The 22,023-nt window shown below is 45.0% G+C and overlaps 1 protein-coding gene across 1 annotated transcript in view; it reads right to left on the bottom strand.

Annotated features, from left to right (window-relative positions):
- Positions 1 to 15,106, bottom strand: part of LOC310658825 (collagen alpha-1(XII) chain-like) — a gene marked incomplete at its 3' end in the record, with an annotated part of 74,996 nt that extends 59,890 nt beyond the window's left edge. The window contains exon 1 of the mRNA XM_083401195.1: positions 15,043 to 15,106. The remainder of the gene's footprint in view (positions 1 to 15,042) is intronic.
- Positions 15,107 to 22,023: the final 6,917 nt, after the last annotated feature.

The raw sequence follows: 22,023 nt of genomic DNA, 5'->3' as shown, positions 1-22,023 counted from the left end.
GGGCTCAGAGCCAGAGCAGTGGTGGTGGGACGATGGTGAGTGGTTGGAGGGAGAAGACTGGGAAGAGGATGTGTCAGAGGCTGTAGATGTAACAGGGCTTGGTGAGCTGGGAGAGTCTGTGGAAGAGAGAAGTCCAGAATCAAAGGAAGAAGCTGAAGCAGGAAGAGGAGGGAGACCAAGAGGCAGAGATGAGTCTGGCCAGTCCCGAGTCTCTCCCCCTCTTGCTGCAACAAGCTCGCCTCCCCACTTGTCTCCCAGAACCAGAAGAGGCATGAAAAGGGTGGAAGAGAGGTTGGTTGCATGTAGGCACAGTCTCTGCTTGCTTGGAAAAAGCCCTGGAGGAGGCTGAGCACTCTAGAGGAGCTGGCCACTGATGCTGCAAAGCCCAGCCCCCTTCCAACAAATATAAAAAGGTAAAGGACCCCTGACAGTTGAGTCCAGTCGCGAATGACACTGGGGTTGCGGCACTCATCTCGCTTTACTGGCCGAGGGAGCCGACGTTTGTCCGCAGACAGTTTTCCCGGGTCATGTGGCCAGCATGACTAAGCTGCTTCTGGCGAAACCAGAGCAGCGCACGGAAACGCCGTTTACCTTCTCGCCGCAGTGGCATCTATTTATCTACTTGCACTGGCGTGCTTTTGAACTGCTAGGTTGGCAGGAGCTGGGACCAAGCAACAGGGATTCGAACCACCGACCTTCTGATCGGCAAGCCCTAGGCTCAGTGGTTTAGACCACAGCGCCACCCACATCCCTCCAACAAATATACAAGGGGCTAAAGACATCTCGGCCCCCTAGAGTTGGCACATCTGCCTCCAACTGTAGAGGTAGACCATAGCCATCAGGACTAGCAGCCATTGATAGCTTTCACCATGAATCTGTACTAACCTCTTTTAAAGCTATCTGAGTTAGTGGCCATCACTGCCTCCTGCAGTTCCACAGTTTAACTATGTGCTGTATGAAGGAGGACTTTCTTTGATCTCGGCTTGTGATTTTATGCTCCTGGTTTTGCCTTCATGCTCCATAAGCTTCTAAGTGGGGCAGGATTTGCTGTAAATGCAATGCAGGGTCAAGATGCATTCATGATGCTTCTTACATTTCCGTGATATTCCCTACACTCTGTTTTGGGGATTGAGCACACACCCCTTTGGGAAAGCTCCCCTGCGTTCATTTATTTCAGCGGTTCTCAACCTGTGGGTCCCCAAATGTTGCTAGACTACAACTTCCATCATCCCTGAGCTCTGGCCTTGCTAGCTAGGCCATGGACATGCTATGTGATCTGAGGGTGAATTTGGGGTGACCCAATGCAAAAATCCTGAGAATCCATGTGGATCTGTGCTTTGTAACCATGTTTTTGCACCATTGCGGCCCGACGAAACAGTGGATGCGTGGGGATTTTGGTGCAGGCTGTAGCCATGGACATGCTGTGTGATCTGACGGTGAATTTGGAGTGACCCAATGCAAAAATCCTGAGGATCCATGAGCTTTTACCTCCCCCCTCCGAGGCAGCTTCCTTTATCTCTAGAGTCCCTTATCTCCCTCCCGATCGCTTGCTGATCAGCTGCTCAGCGGCTTTGTTTCAACACCCCCTTCCTTCTTGTTTGCCTTAGTGTCTTTTCCTTAGCTGGAGCAGTTTTTTGCTCCTCCTTTTCTTCTAATTTCTCTTCTCATTGCTTGTTTTAGTATTCCTGTCTCCTCTCCTTGCAAGTTTGCTGTCTTTACCTCCCCCCTCCCAGGCAGCCTCCTTTATCGCTAGAGTCCCTTATCTCCCTCCCAATCGCTTGCCGATCAGCTGCTCAGTGGCTTCCTTTCAACACCCCCTTCCCTCTTTCTAAAAAAAAAAAAGCACGATCTGCTTTTTGCCCCTGGGCAATTCGGCTGCAGGGACCACGTATTCGCTCCATAAGACGCACAGACATTTCCCCTTACCTTTTAGGAGGAAAAAAGTGTGTCTTGTGGAGCGAAAAATACGGTATTTGTTTGCAAATGGCTATCAATCCACTTCTGGAGAGGCCACAAACCGCCTAGCGATGTTAAGAAGAAAAAACAAGGTGTATGGGAGTGAGAATTCTTGGCAAGGTCTGATCAATAAAAGAAGATTGACAGCCTGGTTTTGTAATCCAGCGCCCCCAGCAAACTTGCCAAGGTTGTTCAGAGGCACTGACTAAGCAGGACCTGACTGGCAACTCCTCTGTGTCATCAACTCATTCTTTGGCCCCAGTATCTATGGTTGCGCCCGAACGCAAAAGCACATCACCACCGAAACAACTCTTTGGTCCAAGTTTAGAAGAAGGAGGAAACGATTTCGGATTAGCATTTCAGTCAAGCCTGGAAGAATCCCTGCCCAACTGGAACAATGAATCTCACCAGTCTTTCAAAGAGAAGCTGAGCTCATTGGTCCTTATGCAACATCTTCATAAATGACTTGGATGAAGGAACTGAAGGCTTGCTCATCAAATCTGCAGGTGACAACAAACCAGGGAGGGGCAGCTAAAACCTCAAAAGGTAGAATCAAGATTCCAGATGACCTTAACAGACGGGACAGCTGGACCAGAACTAACAGAATGAAATTCAGTTGGGTCAAATGTCAGGTTCTGCACTTAGGCAGGAAGAGCAAGCTGTACAAATATAAATAATTGGGAGCGGGGGCACAAGAAAAGGATCTTGGGGTCTTAGTAGACCACAATCTGAACATGAGTCAACAGTGTGATGCAGCAGCAAAATAGCTAATGCTATTCTAGGCTGCATCAACAGAACTGTCGAGTCCCAATCAAGGGAAGTGATGGTTGTTATCTACTGCAGGGGGATACTGTAGATAGTTTTCACTCAGGTCCACATCAGTTATTTTAGGTGGGAAACCCTGGGTTGTTGTTGCTACGATGTTGACAGCCGGCTGCCTATAAAAGCAGGCCAGCTGAGGTGTTTGCTGTTCAGTTCTGTTCCAGCTTACAAAATAAAGAGCTGCTTTGGAGAAATCACTGTGTCGTCTGCCATGTCTACCCACTATTCAACAATGGTATTCTGCCTTGGTCAGTTCCCACCTGGAATACTGTGTCCAGTTCGGGGCGCCACAATTTAAGAAGCACGTTGACAAGCTGGAATGTGTGCAGAGGGGGGCAACCAAGATGACCAAGGGTCTGAAAACCATGCCTTATGAGGAACGGTTGAAGGAGTTGGGTATGTTAAGCCTGGAAAAGAGAAGACTGAGAGGAGATAGGAGAGCCATCTTAAAATATCTCAAGGGTTGTCCGATGGAAGATGGAGCGAGCTTGTTTTCTGCAAAACAAGCAATGGATTCGAATTACAAGAAAGCAGATTCCGAGAAAGAAGAAGCTAATTTCAGACAGTTTGACATGGACCTTTGAAGGTAGTACTTCAATGGGGGCATTTAAACAAAGGTTGAATGGCCACCTGTCAGGAATTATTTAATTTCAATTCCAGCACTGCATGGGGTTGGACTAGATGACCTGGGGGGTCCCTTCCCATTCTACAATTCTATTATTCTGTGCCACAGCGGCAGGGTGTGTGTGTGATCTGCAGCCACTTGCCAAGAGCACCAGTGTGACAGCTTTCATTCCACTTTTTATTCACCTCCTGAAACCCCTTCCCCAATTTAATGACTACCTGGTGAAGTGACAAGCAGGCATTTCTGCTCAGTCGTCATCCTGTCCCCCGACCCACCCACCCCCCGCCGCCCCCGCCTTGAACACCTGAAACTCTTATTGGGCAAAGCAGCGTTCAGTTTTCTTTTCCTACCCATCTCTTTGCACACCCATACAACGCTGCCAGCTGCAATCATAGCACACACACACACCAACTTTAATTCATTTTCAAATTCGTTTCCAAACTAACAAAGCCAATGCAATTCTGGGCTGCATCAATAGGAGTATAGCATCTAGATCAAGGGAAGTAATAGTGCCACTGTATTCTGCATCAATAGGAGTATAGCATCTAGATCAAGGGAAGTAATAGTGCCACTGTATTCTGCTCTGGTCAGACCTCACCTGGAGTACTGTGTCCAGTTCTGGGCACCACAGTTCAAGAAGGACACTGACAAACTGGAACGTGTCCAGAGGAGGGCAACCAGAATGGTCAAAGGCCTGGAAACGATGCCTTATGAGGAACGGCTAAGGGAGCTGGGCATGTTTAGCCTGGAGAAGAGGAGGTTAAGGGGTGATATGATAGCCATGTTCAAATATATAAAAGGATGTCACACAGAGGAGGGAGAAAGGTTGTTTTCTGCTGCTCCAGAGAAGTGGACACGGAGCAATGGAGCCAAACTACAAGAAAGAAGATTCCACCTCAACATTAGGAAGAACTTCCTGACAGTAAGAGCTGTTTGACAGTGGCATTTGCTGCCAAGGAGTGTGGTGGAGTCTCTTTCTTTGGAGATCTTTAAGCAGAGGCTTGACAACCATATATCAGGAGTGCTCTGATGGTGTTTCCTGCTTGGCAGGGGGTTGGACTCGATGGCCCTTGTGGTCTCTTCCAACTCTATGATTCTATGAAATCCAGGGGGCCTCTATTCAATCAGCGACCCACTTCTCACATTAGCAAATGGCTCTTGATGATGCCATTCCCCAGATGTTTCCACTCAAGGCTTTCTCTCCCAGTGCCAGCCGTGTCGATACGGAGCAAAATATGGGGTTCTGCAGAGAGCTGTGTCGGCCATTCATAAATTTGTCCCCTTTTGCTGATTGCCAGGCAGGGAATTAAGCCTGGGCTCTGTTGAATGTGCCTTGAATGAGAGTGTTTTCAGCTTTGGAAAGACCGATCTCACCTTTTCTTAATATGCCATTGAAATGCACAAAGAGCCCTTTCTGCTGTTTTATCTGGAGAAGAATGACTTCTGGCAGAAGGCCAGGCTAAACAGCTGGAACAAGCCAGGGCAGAATCTTGGAAAGACATCTTTGGAAAGCGAGGCTGGAGGAAATTAGCAACACAGCTCTCAAACAGACAGGGCAAGAATCCAGATTTCGGGGACGGGCTGCCCACACTCACTTCTCCCCCAACATGGGAGATATGCCCCAGTTGGCAGCACAGAACAGCTGAAGGAAGCGCTTTTAAATAGGCCTTCTCCTTAGCACACTGTAAAATGCACTGCTTGGTATTGCTGGGGGTGTTGGGTTGACAGTATGGATGCAAGAAGGCATTTTCTGTTCTGCCCTGAACTCATCGCATGCAGCACAGTTTCCGTTTTGCTGCAGTTCATCCTCCACCATAGAATCATAGAGTCATCTGGTCCAACCCCCTCAGTGCCGGATTTATGTATAAGCTAAACAAGCTATAGCTAAGGGCCCCACTCTGTTGGGGGCCCCACAAAAATTTGAAGGAAAAACCCACTGGATGTATATTTCCAAAATATAAGATAAAAAACGAATAAAATAAAACCTACCTACAGCAAAGGGACGTGGGTGGTGCTGTGGGTTTAACCACAGAGCCTAGGACTTGCCAATCGGCAGTTCGGCAGTTCGAACAACAATACATTAAACACATACATCCAATATTCCATATCTTTACCTTTCATTAACCTGGTTCATCGACCTCCTTACACCTCCCTTTTTTGTATTCTATTTCAATTAACTATTTCAGCAAATTCTTTCCATCTTACTCCATTTTTGTTCTATAATTTATCTTAACAATCTAACCTTAAATTTTTTATTTTATCCCGTTATCAATCCACTTTTACATTAGTCTTTAATACATTTCTGCTAAAACCATATAACTTCATTCCAGCATCCTTCTAACAACTTTTGCTAGGTTTTAACAACAAAAACAGAAAGTCCTTTTACACTAAATTACAATATATCCACCAGGGTACTGAGGGAGCTACAGGCTGCTCTTTATATACCATACCCAACAGCTTAATTCACAGCTGTAAAACTAGGTCATGTTATTTGCTCTGGCCTTTAAAGAAATACACATCTTCAAATTTAAAGAGACCATTCAGCCCAGGACCTCCAGACACACTGCCCAGGGATGTCACTTGGGTGTGGCTAATGCCCTGGAGGAGCACTCTGCTGTGTCTCAAGACAGATGGATGCCAACATGAAGTTACGTCAATTACGTTGTCCTTATGTTACGGAGGTGGTGCTGGGGTTTAAACCACTGAGCCCAGGGCTTGCCGATCGGCAGGTCGGCGGTTCGAATCCCTGCGACGGGGTGAGCTCCCATTGCTCAGTCCCTGCTCCTGCCAACCCTGCAGTTCGAAAGCACATCAAAGTACAAGTAGATAAATAGGTACCACTCCGGCAGGAAGGTAAATGGCGTTTCCGTGTGCTGCTCTGGTTCTCCAGAAGCGGCTTAGTCATGCTGGCCACATGACCCGGAAGCTGTACGCCTGCTCCCTCGGCCAATAAAGCGAGATAAGCACCGCAACCTGAGTCGGCCATGACTGGACCTAATGCTCAGGGGTCCCTTTACCTTTATCTCTACCTATGTTATTCAAGGTCATTTCAATGCAAAATAACCACTATGCAAGGCAGGGCTATGCGATGGCATCAGTTACCTATCTTGAAAGCAACTAGTTGTATTTACCGGTTCAATTTCTGTTCCAGACACGAGACGAATAAGCAGAAAAAGCGATTTCCACTCCTTTGCCTCGTATTTTCATTCTCCAACATCCCCTACTCACGAGAAAGCACCCACTCTGCATGTCTTCATAAGATCAAGGAGGAGAATCAAGCTCTTTTGCCTACCTGAATGCCCCCCAGATGTTCTGGACTACAACTCCCATCAGCCCTTGCCAACCACTTGCTAGAGGCCATAGAGTGAGGGGAGAGGGGTCTTGGGTTCGAATCCTGCTTGTGGGTTTCCCATTGGGGCATCTGGTTGGCCACTGTAAGAACAGGATGCTAGACCAGATGGGCCACTGGCCTCATCCAGCAGGCCCTTCTTTTGTCCTTATGTTCCTTCATAGCCTTATCCTCCACAAATTTCCCTCATCCTCTTTTAAAGCCATTTGGGTTGATGACCATGCCTGTCTCCTGTGTGAGGGAGTTCCGCAGGTTAACTAACTGCTGTGTGAAGTTGTACTTTCTTGTTATCTTCCCCAACATTCAGCTTTTGGGGATGTGTGTGTGAGCTCTAGTGTTATGTGAGAGGTAATGGAATTTAGGCCCAGCAGCAGAACATTCCCAATTTGCAGCAGGTGGAATTGGGCGGTACCCAGACAAGGTGTGTGAGGTTTGGGAAGACGGGTCTACATTCTTGGCCCAACCCTGACTTTATTTGTATACTAATGACCCAGACGCCTGCGAGCAGCAAAGTCATGGAAGGTTATCCAGAAGGCTTTTCCTCTCATCCCACCCAGATCTTGAATTGGGCAGATATCCAACATTCCTCTGTGCGCAGGGATATTTATGTATATGTGTGTGTGCAAGTTTCAGTAAAGCAATTTCATGTCCTGTGAAAATCCACAGCTTTGGAATTCTTTTTTTTTTTTTCATTTTTCAAATTACAGTTTTACAATCACATATCCAACATACAACATAAACACAAGATTCAAAAAAAATCTCTTTTTTTTTTTTTTAATATATATTTATTGAAGTTTTCAAATAAAGCATATATTAGATAAGCACAACTTATCATTGTCCATTTAACATCTCTCAATTATTACATGGGACTCCCCCACACCTCCCGCATACACTTACATCATTATTAAATTTATTTCAAACAAATTATCATTTAACTCATCTTAATTAATAATCTTAATTTGGTTTGACATATAATTCAGCCTTGAATCTAATTTAATGGTAGACAATTATCTGCACTGGCATCCAATTCAACACTCAGCCAAATTACAATATTTTTGTAAATAAATCTTAAATTCCCTCCAGTCTTCTTCCATCCTTTCTTCTCCCTGGTCTCGAATTCTGCCGGTCATCTCGGCTAATTGCATATAGTCCATCAGTTGCATCTGCCATTCTTCCACAGTGGGTAGCTCCTGAGTTTTCCAATTCTTGGCAATTAATATTCTTGCTGCTGTTGTTGCGTACATAAAGAATGTTCTGTCCTTTTTTAACACACTCTGGCCTACAATACCCAGGAGAAAGGCCTCTGGTTTCTTAGTAAAGGTGTATTTAAACACCTTTTTTAATTCATTATATATCTTCTCCCAAAAGGCCTTCACTCTAGGGCAGGTCCACCAGAGGTGAAAAAATGTTCCTTCATTTTCCTTACATTTCCAACATTTGCTATCAGACGAATGGTATATTTTAGCCAGTTTAACAGGGGTCATGTACCATCTATACATCATTTTCATCACATTTTCCTTCAACGCATTACATGCAGTGAAGTTCAGCCCAGAGGTCCACAACCTTTCCCAATCTTCAAACATAATATTATACCCAATGTCCTGCGCCCATTTTATCATTGTTGATTTTACCATTTCGTCATGTGTGTTCCATTTCAGCAGCAAGTTATACATTCTTGAAAGTACCTTAGTCTTAGGTTCTAACAGTTCAGTTTCTAACTTTGACTTTTCCACTTGGAATCCTAGCTTTTTGTCATTTTTAAACACTTCTTTAATCTGAGCATATTGTAACCAGTCTCGCACTTTGTCTCTCATCTTTTCTAAACTCTGCAATTTCCAGTTGTCACCATCCTTTTCTATTATCTCCCAATATTTTGGCCAGTTGGCCTCCATATTGGCTCTTTTCCGAGCCTTAGCCTCCAGGGGTGACAGCCACCTCGGAGTTTTATTCTCCAGTAAGTCTTTATATTTTGTCCAGACATTAAAAACTGATTTTCTGACAATATGGTTCTTGAAGGCCTTATTTATCTTAGCTTTATCATACCATAAATATGCATGCCATCCAAACGCGTTATTAAAACCTTCCAAATCCAAGACATCCGTATCTTCAAGAAGTAACCAATCTTTTAACCAGCAGAAAGCTGCAGCTTCATAATACAACTTTAAATCTGGCAGGGCAAAGCCCCCTCTTTCTTTCGCATCTGTTAATATTTTAAATTTGATTCTGGGCTTTTTGCCCTGCCAGACAAATTTAGAAATATCTTTCTGCCACTTCCGGAAGCACTCTGTCTTGTCTATAATCTGCAGTGTCTGAAACAAAAATAACATTTTTGGCAATACATTCATCTTGATGGCAGCTATTCGGCCCAACAAAGAAAGTTTTAGTCTTGACCAACTATCCAAGTCTCTCTTAATCTCTGACCAACATTTTTCATAATTATCTTTAAATAAACTCAGATTTTTTGCTGTTATGTTTACCCCTAGGTATTTAACTTTTTTAACCACATTTAGTTCTGTCTCTTTCTGAAGCTGTTCCAACTCAGTATCTGTCAAGTTTTTCCCCAAAACTTTAGTTTTTTGCTTGTTTAACTTAAATCCTGCCACTCGACCAAAGTTTTGAATCAGTTGTAGTACTCTTTTCAAACTAGACTCCGGCTCCTGTAATGTCAGAACTAGGTCATCTGCAAAAGCTTTAAGTTTATATTGTTTCGCTCCGACCTGAATCCCTTCCACCAACCTGTCCCCCCTAATCATATTCAGGAGCACTTCCAGAACCGAAATAAACAGTAATGGGGAAATCGGGCAGCCTTGTCGTGTACCTTTTTCAATTTTAAACTCTTCTGTAACCACATTGTTAACTATCAGTTTAGCCTTTTGTTCTGAATATATTGCCTCAATCCCGTTCTCAAACCCCCGTCCCACTCCCATTTCTTTTAAATTCCCCTTCATAAATTTCCAAGATATGTTGTCGAAGGCTTTCTCCGCGTCTATAAAAATTAAAACTGCTTTAGTGTTTATGTTTGTTTGTAAAAGTTCCAATATGTCTATAATGTTCCTTGTGTTAGTAAACATATGTCTGCCCGGGAGAAAGCCTGCCTGGTCTTTATGGATTATCTCACTTAAAACTTTCTTAAATCTTCGTGCCAAAACATCTGCAAATATTTTGTAATCCACATTTAAAAGGGAGATGGGACGGTAGTTCTTGAGTTGTGTCTTTTCAGTTTCTAACTTTGGAATCAATGTGATAAATGCTTCTTTCCACGATTCAGGCGCCTTCTTCCCCTCCATTATTTCATTACTGACCTCCAACAAAGGTTGTATCAAATAATCCTTCAATGTCTTATAGTAGTTAGAGGTCAGTCCATCTGGCCCTGGTGATTTGCCCTGTTTCAGACTCTGGATGGCCTGTTCAATCTCTTGTCGTGTTATTTTGCCATTCAAAATTGTTCTATTTTCTTCTGACAGCTTTGCTAATCCATTTCTCTCCAAAAATTGTGTAATCTCTATTTCATCTTGTGGCCCTTGAGTGTATAGCTTTTTAAAATACCTCTGGAAGCACTTTCTAATCTCTCCCGGGTTCTGAATGTTCCTTCCTTCAACCTCTAAGTTTGTTACTGTATTTAATCTTTGTCTCCTTTTCAGCTGCCAGGCTAGCAGTTTCCCACATTTATTTGCCGATTCAAAAGTATTTTGTTTCATTGTTTTAATCTTCCATTCTATTTCCTGATTTATCAGTTTGGAATATTGTGCCTGATAAAGTTTAATTTCTCTCAGAATCGGTTGGGACTTCGGGTTAGATCTTAACTTCTTCTCCAACTCTTTGATACTTTCCAGAATTTTATCTTTCTTTTCATTTTGCAGTCTTTTCTTTAAAGAATTCTGTTGAATCAAGAACCCTCTCATCACAGCTTTACTTGCATCCCAGATAGTTCTTTTTTCCACCGTAGTGTTCAAGTTAATCTCAAAATAGTCCTTTAAAGTTTTTTGGGCCTTCTTTACAATTCTTTGGTCTCTAAACAGGCCATCATTCATCTTCCATCTAAAGGAGCCGGTTGGGATCAATGTCATATCCATTCTCAAGGCGTTATGGTCGGAGCATGTTTTAGGGCAGATTTTCACCTTCCTCACCTTAGGTGCCAGACTTCTAGTTATCCATATTTGGTCGATTCGTGTCCAAGTCAGTTGAGCTTCAGAAAAGAATGTTCCTTCTCTTCCCAAGGGGTTTCTAACTCTCCAGATGTCAACCCAGTCCATATTGTCAGTCATTTCAAAAAAGGTCTTAGGTAGTCTTCCCTCTTTAGTAATGTTCTGGTTCTGTGACTTATCCATATTTGTTGATACTACCCCGTTCATGTCCCCCATCATGATGACGTTGTTGTAATCCAGATAATCCAGCATGGTCTCGTGCAACTTCTTATAAAAATCCGATTTTCCTTCATTTGGAGCATAAATTCCTAATATCAAAATTTTTTCTCCTTGATACTGTACTTCTATTGCGAGGATTCTTCCACTTTCATCTTTAAAGAGAAATTTTGGTGAAAGGCTCTCTTTTGCATAGATCACCACACCTCTCTTTTTAACTGTATCCGATGATATAAATTCTTGACCAAGCCTTTTATTTATTAACACCTTTCTATGGAGCCTAATCACATGTGTTTCTTGTAAGCATATAATGTCCAATTGTTCCTTTTTTAAAATATGAAAAATTTTAGACCTTTTTTCGGGACTGTTACAGCCATTTATGTTCCAGCTCAAAAGCTGCAGAGACATCCTGGATAAGTCTGGTTATTCTTTCTGGGGTGGTACCTTGTTCTCCGGTCCTTGAGGATCCGAGGGGGCGGGCTCCCCTGGAAGTTCTGGCGCTGGCAATCCAAGTCCTTTGTGGAGGTCTTCTCCGTGTGCTCCCAAAAACTTGTCTCTATCTTCCACTGTTTTGATTTTGATCTTTCTCCCTCTGTAGGTAAAGGATAATCCTTGTGGGAACTCCCACCTGAAGATAATTGCGTTGCTTCTCAACAGTCTTGCCAATTCCGTGTAGTTAGATCTAAGGTCCAGCAACTGCTTAGGAATGTCCTTGTAGATTTCAATTCTCTTGCCCAAAATGTCTAGTGACTTTTCGTAGTGCAGGCCCAAAATCTTGTCCCTTTCCTCCTTTGATCTCAGTGTTATCAAACAATCTCTGGGCTTCTCTGTCCTTCTGACTCTGCCAAGCCTGAAAGCAGATACGATTTTGAAGTCTTTTTCCTCTAACTTCCAAAACTTGGCAAATTCCTTAGTTAGAAATTCAATAAAATTATCTTCTTCCACCTCTGGTATTGACCGTATCCTCAAGTTGGTCTCCCTGTTTCGCAGTTCTGTCATCGAAAAGTAAATCTGATGTTCTCCAACTTGTTTACTGAGTGGTCTTACTTCTTTCTCAAGTTCTTCCAGTCTTTGACTAGTATCTTCAGCCAGTTTACGATTTTCACCTACAGCCTCCTTTAATTCTCCAATAGACTGGGCATTCCGTGCAACTTGTCCAGTCAGCTTATTCAAGCTTTCTGTGTTCTGTTCAATTTTAGCTGTATGCAAATCAGCCTTCTTGTCCAGAGCCTCCAGTTTCTCCAAAATTTTCTCCAAGACAGAGCTACTTGTCCCTGAAGCCATATCTCCCAGGTGCAGCTCCTCTGTCTCTCCCTCCCCTGCCTGTATTAGGGAGGCCGCCTCTATGTCTGGAGGCAAAGTGGAAGGCAAGGCCGGCACAGAAGATCTGCGCTGTGAGGCTGCAGATAAAGTTAGAGTTGTTTGTTTAGTCCTTCCTCTTCTCCTTGCGCCACTCATTCCAAAGTTATCTGTAATCCAAGGTCAATCCAAGTTGTTCCCATGAGAAAGCAGAGTCCCAGATACAATAGTCAAACAGAGGCCGGGAAAGGGAAAGTAGGACAAAGTCACTGCTGTAAATCCAAAATCCTCTAGAGGGAGCTTGGTACGTCTTCAGGGAAAAGATCAAATCCAAGTTAAACTTGTAAATTTAAATCCATGTCCATCGCCTCCACAATGTATTATTTTTAGCAGAGTAAAACTTAAAGCAAAACAGTGTTTCTTACAGTGCCTTGACTGCAACAGTTTCAAAGTATCCAGTTCCAACTCAGAATGTTTCAAAACCTGAGTTCAATGTATCCAAAGTTGCAAACTGGTGCTCTTCCAGGCAGCTCCAGCACCAGAGATTCTTATTTATTTTGTAATCCACTGGTTCCACAGAAGAAGAGTATCAATGCACTCCCAATATGACCAGCAAAAGTCAATAGCTCAAAGTCTTTCACTCAGAAAACTGCTTTAACAGGGTGCCAGCATTTAGTTAACGCATAACTTTTTGTCTCCACTCCTCCTGCTCTTTGCTTAAAGTTCAGTATAGCGGGAGATGGGCTTCCTGCTTATCCTCACTCCGTTTTCAGCCAAATTTCAACTTTTTTAAAAAAGTTTTAAAAGTTTCAGAAAGTTCTCAAAAAGTTTCAGAAAGTTGACAAAAGTTTCAGAGAGTTTTCAATGTCCAAATTTACTCACGGGTTGTAGTTTCCAAAATTCAGAAAAGTTGCAGGAAGAAAGGACAGCGCTGACCGGCAACAGCAACGCGGCTTCACTTCGCTGTTTGCGCAACGACCCACAGCGCCGCTACCCCCTCCGCGATCCGGAGCCCCTTACGGGGTCCCTTCAACGTTTTGGGGGCTGCTTCTGGCGCCCGCCGGGTCCCGAGACCACAGGCTTCTGCCACCTGTGGTTTTCCTGAATGGGTCTCCGCTTCGCCGTAGCGGACGACCCGTTTACAGCGGAGCTCCCTTCTCCTTACTCGGAGAAGGCAGCCATTACCGGTCGCGCCGCCTCCGGAAGATTCAAAAAAAATCTCCTGGAGTTCCCTCCTCCGCTTTGTGGGTCCTCTTGTTAGCTATTTCCTCCTGCATCTTTTATAATAATCCAAATCTTTTACATCTCCATCGTATCCAAGATTCATCTGTTAAACTACATTGGCTCCCAGGACGTTTCCGAGCACAATTCAAAGGGTTGGTGCTGACCTTTCAAGCCCTAAACGGCCTTGGCCCACTATACCTGAAGGAGCGTCTCCACCTCCATTGTTCTGCCCGGACACTGAGGTCCAGCGCTGAGGGCCTTCTGGCAGTTCCCTCACTGTGAGAAGCCAAGTTACAGGGAACCAGGCAGAGGGCCTTCTCGGTAGTGGCACCCGCCCTGTGGAACGCCCTCCCACCAGACGTCAAAGATAAAAACAACTACCAGACTTTTAGAAGACATCTGAAGGCAGCCCTGTTTAGGGAAGCTTTTAATGTTTGACGTACTATTGTATTCTAATATTTTGTTGGAAGCCACCCAGCCAGATTGGCGAGGAATAAATAATAAATTATCATCATTATCATCATCATCATCATCACCACCAACTGGCACCAATCAGGATGCTTTGCGTAAGCTAGTACAAACAGCCAACAACAAAATCCCACCAAAGTCTTGCACTTTCAGGGGGAAACCCTGTAGCTTAACAAGCAAGCAAACCCCTTTCAACACAGTAGGGTGTACTTCTGAGGAGAGATGCAGAAGGTTCCAGAAGATAGCAAGTGACAAAAGTCCCTTCAGTGACAATGTGGACTTGTTTCCCCTGTGTAGAATTACAGTGTTAAAGCCGCCCAGATTTCAACAGGAGATTTAATCCTGTGCATAACTCCCTAGTGAAACAAATAGGGGCTAATAAGAACTTGCCTTTAGTCCTTGGTGAATCTGTAGATTTTTGTTCCTCCGAGTTTCTCATTTGTCCTATCAGTCCTCCACATTTCCAAACCAGTTTGCATTTTTTAAAACAACAACAACCAACAACTCATTATGGAAATTCGCCAGCATTTTGTTGCGAATTTATCCTAACATTCACATTTCTGTACGCAGAATTTTGCATAACGCACACATTTCTGCAAAGCCCTTCCCCCTAACAAGATGCATTTTTGCTATCTTCTTTTCATGATTATATGAATTTCTATGCATTCTTTACCCTGCTACATGCTTTCTTGTACACCTTACATAGCTGGAGAACGGCACTGCAAAATCTGGAGAAACACGAATGTCAAAGCACGGCGTGTTTTGGCTCGCGTAGTGTGAATTAAGTAGGCTTTCCTTTGAAAGCACACTGAAACAATTTTCTACCCCCGTCCCCAATTCCTACTTCTAAAATGCGGCAATTTGCTTCGCTGGGAGTGAGTCGAAAAAGAAACCACCCAACCCTGAGCTCTCCTAAAGGCGATATGAGCACCACTTACCTGCTCTGAGCTTGTGGGCGCATCCTTAGCCGCTGTAGCGATAAAACACTATGAACAGCAAAACTTTGTCCAGCGGCCTCATCTGTCCCAGAGGCCAAGGGCTCGATCCTCTCTCCAACTGGGTCTTTTTCAATAATAAAACACCATCCAAGCTGCAGGCAGACCAGGCTGTTCATGCAAGAATCGCCAAGCGGCTGCAGTTCCCGTGTCAGCTAGAAGAGCGAAAAAAAGACCCCCAAACTCTGAGCAGAGAGTTGGGGGAAAGTTGTGAGGGAGGAGGAGGAGGAGGGGCTGCCTTGGGCCTTATTCTTTGATTCCTGGCTGTCAGGCAGGCTTTTTTTTGCAGTGGTCCCATTTCTCCTTGTGATGCTTGCAATAAGGAATGTGAGAGGGAGGCAAGGCCCCCCCTATATACCTCATGGGCAAAACACATCCATAACAGTCGGTGTTGTGGAATTCCTCAGCAAGAACAGCCCCCCGAACGGAGCAGCCATCAAACACCTGAGGGACAGGGAAAGAGGGAGGAAGGGAGGGAGGGTGAATCACAGCACTGGAAGGGAACGCCAGGGGTCATCTAGTCCAACCCCTTGCAATGCAGCTAAAGAATCCCCAACAGAAGGCCGTCCAACCTTTGCTTAAAAACCTCCTAATGAAGGTGCGTCCGCCACGTTCCAAGGGAGCCGAACAGCTCCTGCTATCAGAAAATTCTCCCTCATGTTTAGTCGGAATCTCCTTTCTTGGAATCTCCTTTCTTGGATCCATTGGTTCGGGCCTTAATAATAACAATAATATTATTATTAATATTATTAATAGACTCTTGAGAGTCCCATGGACTGCAAGAAGATCAGACCTATCCATTCTGAAGGAAATCAGCCCTGAGCGCTCACTGGAAGGACAGATCGTGAAGCTGAGGCTCCAAGACTTTGGCCACCTCATGAGAAGAGAAGTCTCCCTGGAAAAGACCCTGATGTTGGGAAAGATGGAGGGCACAAGGAGAAGGGGTCGACAGAGGACGAGATGGTGGGACAGTGTTGTTGAAGCTACCAGCATGAGTTTGACCAAACTGCGGGAGGTAGTGGAAGACAGGAGTGCCTGGTGTGCTCTGGTCCATGGGGTCACGAAGAGTCGGACACGACTAAACAACAACAACACAATGATGGGGTGGACTGTGTACCACAGTAACATGGGGAATTTTCAAATGCTCCCTCCTGTTCTTTCCTAAGCCTCCCTGCAAGCAGAAAGTGAGCCCATCAGGGAGAGAGATTTTAGTCTAAACCTCTTCCTTGAAACGCTATATTTCTACTTGAGAAGATCTTTCAAAATTATAGGCTTTTTAAAATGTTACATACTCCCTACTCTCATTCCAAATTCCTTCACGCCCGGCTATTTTGTTGCATGTTTGAATCCAGCCCTTCTGGCAAACAAGACTCCCTTTCTCCGAAACCTCAAGTTTGTTAAGATGGAGAGTCATTTGCTCTTGGCGGCAATTTCCCGCCAGTGCCTTTGTTTTCCGGCCCATCTCCTGCCTGTCCTCCCCCCGACTTCTCTTGATTGCTTTTGAACATGGCTGATTGCTCGAACGCTTGAAAAATGCTTCCCTTGGAATGGGACCAAGAAATGTTCCAGCAGCCCCGTTTATCTCCGCATCTCGGCACTCTCCGTTTCGCTTTGACAAGCCCCTTTGACAACTTTAAGCCTCAGCTTTTCTTCTCCCTTGTGCAAGAGGGAGGAGAACTGGCAGGCAGCCAAGGTGGCTTCTTATTTTTCTTTTTTTAGAAAAGTTGTGAATGCATGCATTTCGTAAAAAAAGGTCCTGCTCCTTTTGGAAGCCGGAGCCTGAGCTGTGCTCGAACCGAGCGAGCTGTGATTCTTGCATTGTGATTCCTGCATTGCGGAGGGTTGGACTAGATGACTCGAGGTCCCTCCCAACCTTGCAGTTCTACAACTTCCAGAGGAAGTGATGGTACCGCTCTATTCCGCCTCAGTCGGACCACACCTGGAGTTCAGTTCTGGGCACCACAATCTAAGAAGCATATTGACAAGCTGAAACATGGAAGGATCTGTCCTTCCAGTGAGCACTCAGGGCTGATTTCCTTCAGAATGGATCGGTTTGATCTTCTTGCAGTCCATGGGACTCTCAAGAGTCTCCTCCAGCACCAGAATTCAAAAGCATCCATTCTTGCCAGTGTGGTGTAGTGGTTAAGAGCGGTAGTCTCGTAATCTGGTGAACCGGGTTCGCTTCCTCGCTCCTCCACCTGCAGCTGCTGGGTGACCTTGGGCCAGTCACACTTCTCTGAAGTCTCTCGGCCCCACTCACCTCACAGAGTGTTTGTTGTGGGGGAGGAAGGGAAAGGAGAATGTTAGCCGCTTTGAGACTCCTTAAAGGGAGTGAAAGGTGGGATATCAAATCCAAACGCCGCCGCCGCCTCTTCTTCTTCTTCTTCTTCTTCTTCTTCTTCTTCTTCTTCTTCTTCAGCGATCAGCCTTCTTTCTGGTCCAGCTCTCACTTCCATACATCACTACGGTGCAAACCATAGCTTTTACTGTAGGGACCATAGCTTTCTAAGGCTCATCAACTGCTGCAGTGTAGCAATCACAAACCTCATACTTACAACTCTCTGGTGGGTTATTTAGAGATCAGGGATTATTATTTTATTTTTTCCATAATATTCTTTATTGGTTTTCATTTGCACACTCCACATACACATATTGTACTACATTTCACATTTACACCTGCTCCCCAGAGCTGACTTCCCTCCTTCCCTCTTCTGGCCTTTTATATCTTTTCCGCATTATCTTCATCCGTTTTGTATATTATTGTTCTTTCGTATTTGTCCATAGAGTGTCTATAGTCAAATAAATCCTCCTGTATATACAATTCTTATTGTCTGTCTATATTCATTTACAACTACCGTTGGTTACATTAATCGAATTGTACATTTTACTTTTCATTATTTTCTTTATCCAGACATTTTCATTGTATTTCACATTATGAGGTTTATTTCAGCTACTGGTTTCTATACGGACCTTTGTCGGCAAGATGATATCTCTGCTGTTTAAGATGCAGTCTAGGTTTGTCATTGCATTTCTCCATCTCTGTAAAGGTAAAGGGACCCCTGACGATTAGGTCCAGTCGACGACGACTCTGGGGTTGCAGCGCTCATCTCGCTTTATTGGCCGAGGGAGCCAGCGTACAGCTTCCGGGTCATGTGGCCAGCATGACTAAGCCGCTTCTGGCAAACCAGAGCAGCGCATGGAAACACCGTTTACCTTCCTGCCGGAGTGGTACCTATTTATCTACTTGCACTTTGACGTGCTTTCGAACTACTAGGTGGGCAGGAGCTGGGACAGAGCAACGGGAGCTCACCCCGTCGCGGGGATTCGAACTGCTGACCTTCTGGTCAGCAAGTCCTAGGCTTTGTGGTTTAACCCACAGCGCCACCCGCGTCCCTATCTCCATCACTGTAGGAGCTCTTATATTCTTATGCTGCGGTAGAAAACTTTCTAGAAACTGGAGGGCAGATTTCTGCACGGCACAACTCCAAACACAGATCTCCCACGAGTAACATGGCATGCACATCTGGCTTCCAGCTGGCCAGGCTGCTGGCATTTCCACCTGGCGTCTTTGCAGGGGGTAAAAATTGTTTCTACCCATCCCTTCTGCAAAAGACACTGTGCTCCAGTGGCTGCGAAAAAACAGGAGAAGCTCAAACTGCCCATGTCCCCTTCTCCGTGTTGAGATGGGTTTTATTTTCAGTTCAGATTTCCCACCCCTTGCTTCTATTTACTGAGCCCTGCTGGATCTCTCTCTTTAAAAAATATTTTTATTAAGCAATTTCAGCATAACAAATTATCAAATCGTATAATCACATATATTATTTCCCCTACGCCCCCTTCCATCTCTCCCTCCCCCCTCCCGCCAGGGACTTTCATCAGCTGATTTCTCTGCACATATTATTCTCTGCATGTTATAAAGTTATACGTATCCTTACCTTATCTATCTATCATCTATCTATCTATCTATCTATCTATCTATCTATCTATCTATCGTGTTACCAATAAATTTGTGTAAAGGTAAAGGTACCCCTGCCCGTACAGGCCAGTCTTGCCAGACTCTAGGGTTGTGCGCTCATCTCACTCTAAAGGCCGGGAGCCAGCGCTGTCCGCAGACACTTCCGGGTCATGTGGCCAGAGTGACAAGCTGCATCTGGCAAGCCAGCGCAGCACACGGAATGCCGTTTACCTTCCCGCTGGTAAGCGGTCCCTATTTATCTACTTGCACCCGAGGGTGCTTTCGAACTGCTAGGTTGGCAGGCGCTGGGACCGAACGACGGGAGCGCTCCCCGCCGCGGGGATTCGAACTGCCGGCCATGCGATCGGCAAGTCCTAGGCGCTGAGGGTTTACCCACAGCGCCACCCGCGTCCCTATAAATTTGTGTATGTTTATTCAAAACCTGCCAAGGAGTCCAATTCATTTTGTTGTCTTTTTAGATAATTTGTAAAAAGCTCCCATTCTTCCTTAAAGACACAGTTGTCCTGCAGTTTATATGTCAATTTAGCCAACTCTGCATAGCTCATCAATTTTCCTTGCCACTGTTCATTCGTTGGGATTTCCTCATTCTTCCATCCTTGTGCTATCAAGACTCTTGCTGCTGTTGTAGCATACATAAATAAATTCTTTGTTTTTCTTGGCAGGTCTTGTCATACAAACCCTAACAAAAACGCTTCTGGGTTGTTGTTTTTTTACAAATGTCATTTGAAACATTTTTTTCAATTCACTGTATTTCCCTTTTTTAAAAAAAAAGGTACCACATATGGTACCTCGGGTTAAGTACTTAATTCGTTCCGGAGATCTGTTCTTAACCTGAAACTGTTCTTAACCATAAGGTCCAGTCATGGCCGACTCTGGGGTTGCAGCGCTCATCTCGCTTTATTGGCTGAGGGAGCCGGTGTACAGCTTCCGGGTCATGTGGCCAGCATGACCAAGCCGCTTCTGGTGAACCAGAGCAGCGCATGGAAACGCCGTTTACCTTCCCGCCAGAGCAGTACCTATTTATCTACTTGCACTTTGACATGCTTTCGAACTGCTAGGTTGGCAGGAGCAGGGACCGAGCAATGGGAGCTCACCCCGTCGCGGGGATTCGAACCGCCGACCTTCTGATCGTCAAGTCCTAGGCTCTGTGGTTTAACCCACAGCGCCACCCGCTATGTTTATACAGCAATATACCACATTACAATTCACATCCCATCCCGCAGAAAAATTTAAGATATTTTTTTTTAAAAAAAAGACCTAAAATAGACTTCTGATTGTTCTCACCCCCCCAAATTTACCCCTAAAGTAAAATATACTTGTTATATTTTACACAGTATCCTATTAAATAGTGTCCCATTTCACCGCCGTCACAGGGGAAAGCCATGACAACTTCTCAGCGTATGGCCAATGCCTCCCCTCAAGACCTCCTTAATGGGGAACCCTGGGATCACCACCGCAAGGGGGGCGTGGGGCACCACTTTACGCCCCCCCCCCCATTTAGGAAGATAGACTAAAGAATTCCGCCCGAGGCTTGAAACCGCCAAAGTTGTGATGTTTTGCTACAGGAAAGGCAAAACCTGCCAACGCAGGGAAATTCCTTCCCGGCCCGTCAACAGCGACCAGGATGTAGCAGCACCCGCGTACCTGTGGAGAAAAGGTTAACCTGCAAAATAAGGCTTAACTGAGGGAGGGCAGGGTGGGAGATCTGGAGCCAACTGACGCTTCGCAGGTAAGATTCACCTTCTGTTGTGTGGGCAGGGCGGTCCCTCCCCCTACCTGGCCGAACAACCTGGCAACGCCTCCCCAGGCAGGATTGGGCGATTGTCTGAGGTAGGCGGAGACCTCCAGATATCCAGCCTGGGCAGAGCGAAGCCAACCCATACTACCAGGAGCCACACTTGGATCCAGGACCATGCAATAGGGGGCCCCATTTGATGTGGGGACTGGTCATTGTGAAAACTCAATAAATATTAAAAAAACCGGAGAGGAGGAGCCTTAGAGAGGGGTGGGAAGGCATGGACCATCAGTCCTCACAACTGACTCTGTCTCCTGACTCCTGTTCTCACTTTGGCCAGACAAGATACCCCCAGTGGGAAGCAGGACCTGTGTTCAAAAGCAGCACACTCCCCACATTCCCAGCAAGTCATCTTCAGATTCATTCTGCCTCCGACTGAGGAGGGAGAACAGAGCTGGCATAGCTAGCTGCCGCTGACAGCTTTGTCCTCCATGAATTTGGGTGTCTGGGCTCCGGGGCTGTTTTCTTTGCAACCCCTGCACTTGAATCGCTCTTTAGCGGGAGCCAGGGTGGTGTAGTGGTTAAGAGCAGTGGACTCGTAATCTGGTGAACCAGGTTTGTGTCTCCGCTCCTCCACATGCAGCTGCTGGGTGACCTTGGGCCAGTCACACTTCTCTGAAGTCTCTCAGTCCCACTTCCCTCACAGAGTGTTTGTTGTGGGGAAGGAAGGGAAAGGAGAATGTTAGCCGCTTTGAGACTCCTTCGGGTAGTGATAAAGCAGGATATCAAATCCAAACTCTTCGTCTTCTTTAGTGCTAAGCAATGGTTAACTTTAATAGCGACGACACCTAAAATCACCACGTGCAATAAAATCACCCCAAAGCATCTATTTTTTTAAAAAAATATTTATTAGAAGTTTAATAGTTACAGAAAAAAGGGAAAAAAACAATAAAAATTTAACAAACAATACATCGAAAATAAAAAGAAAAAAAAAATACATCAAAACAACAAGAAAAACAAAAACATTTAAAAACAGATCCAATATTTCCATATCTTTACCTTTCATTTACTTGTTTCATCGACTTCCTCACACCTCCCTTTTTTGTATTCTAGTTCAATTAGCTATTTCAGCAAATCCTTTCCATCTTTCTCAATTTTTTGTTCTATAATTTATCTTAACAATCTAACTTTAAATTTTCCACTTTGGCCCATT

The sequence above is a fragment of the Podarcis tiliguerta genome (assembly GCF_965153285.1).
Source record: "Podarcis tiliguerta genome assembly, chromosome: 10".
Classification (NCBI taxonomy): Eukaryota; Metazoa; Chordata; class Lepidosauria; order Squamata; family Lacertidae; genus Podarcis; species Podarcis tiliguerta.
This window is presented reverse-complemented; position numbering and strand designations above follow the sequence as displayed.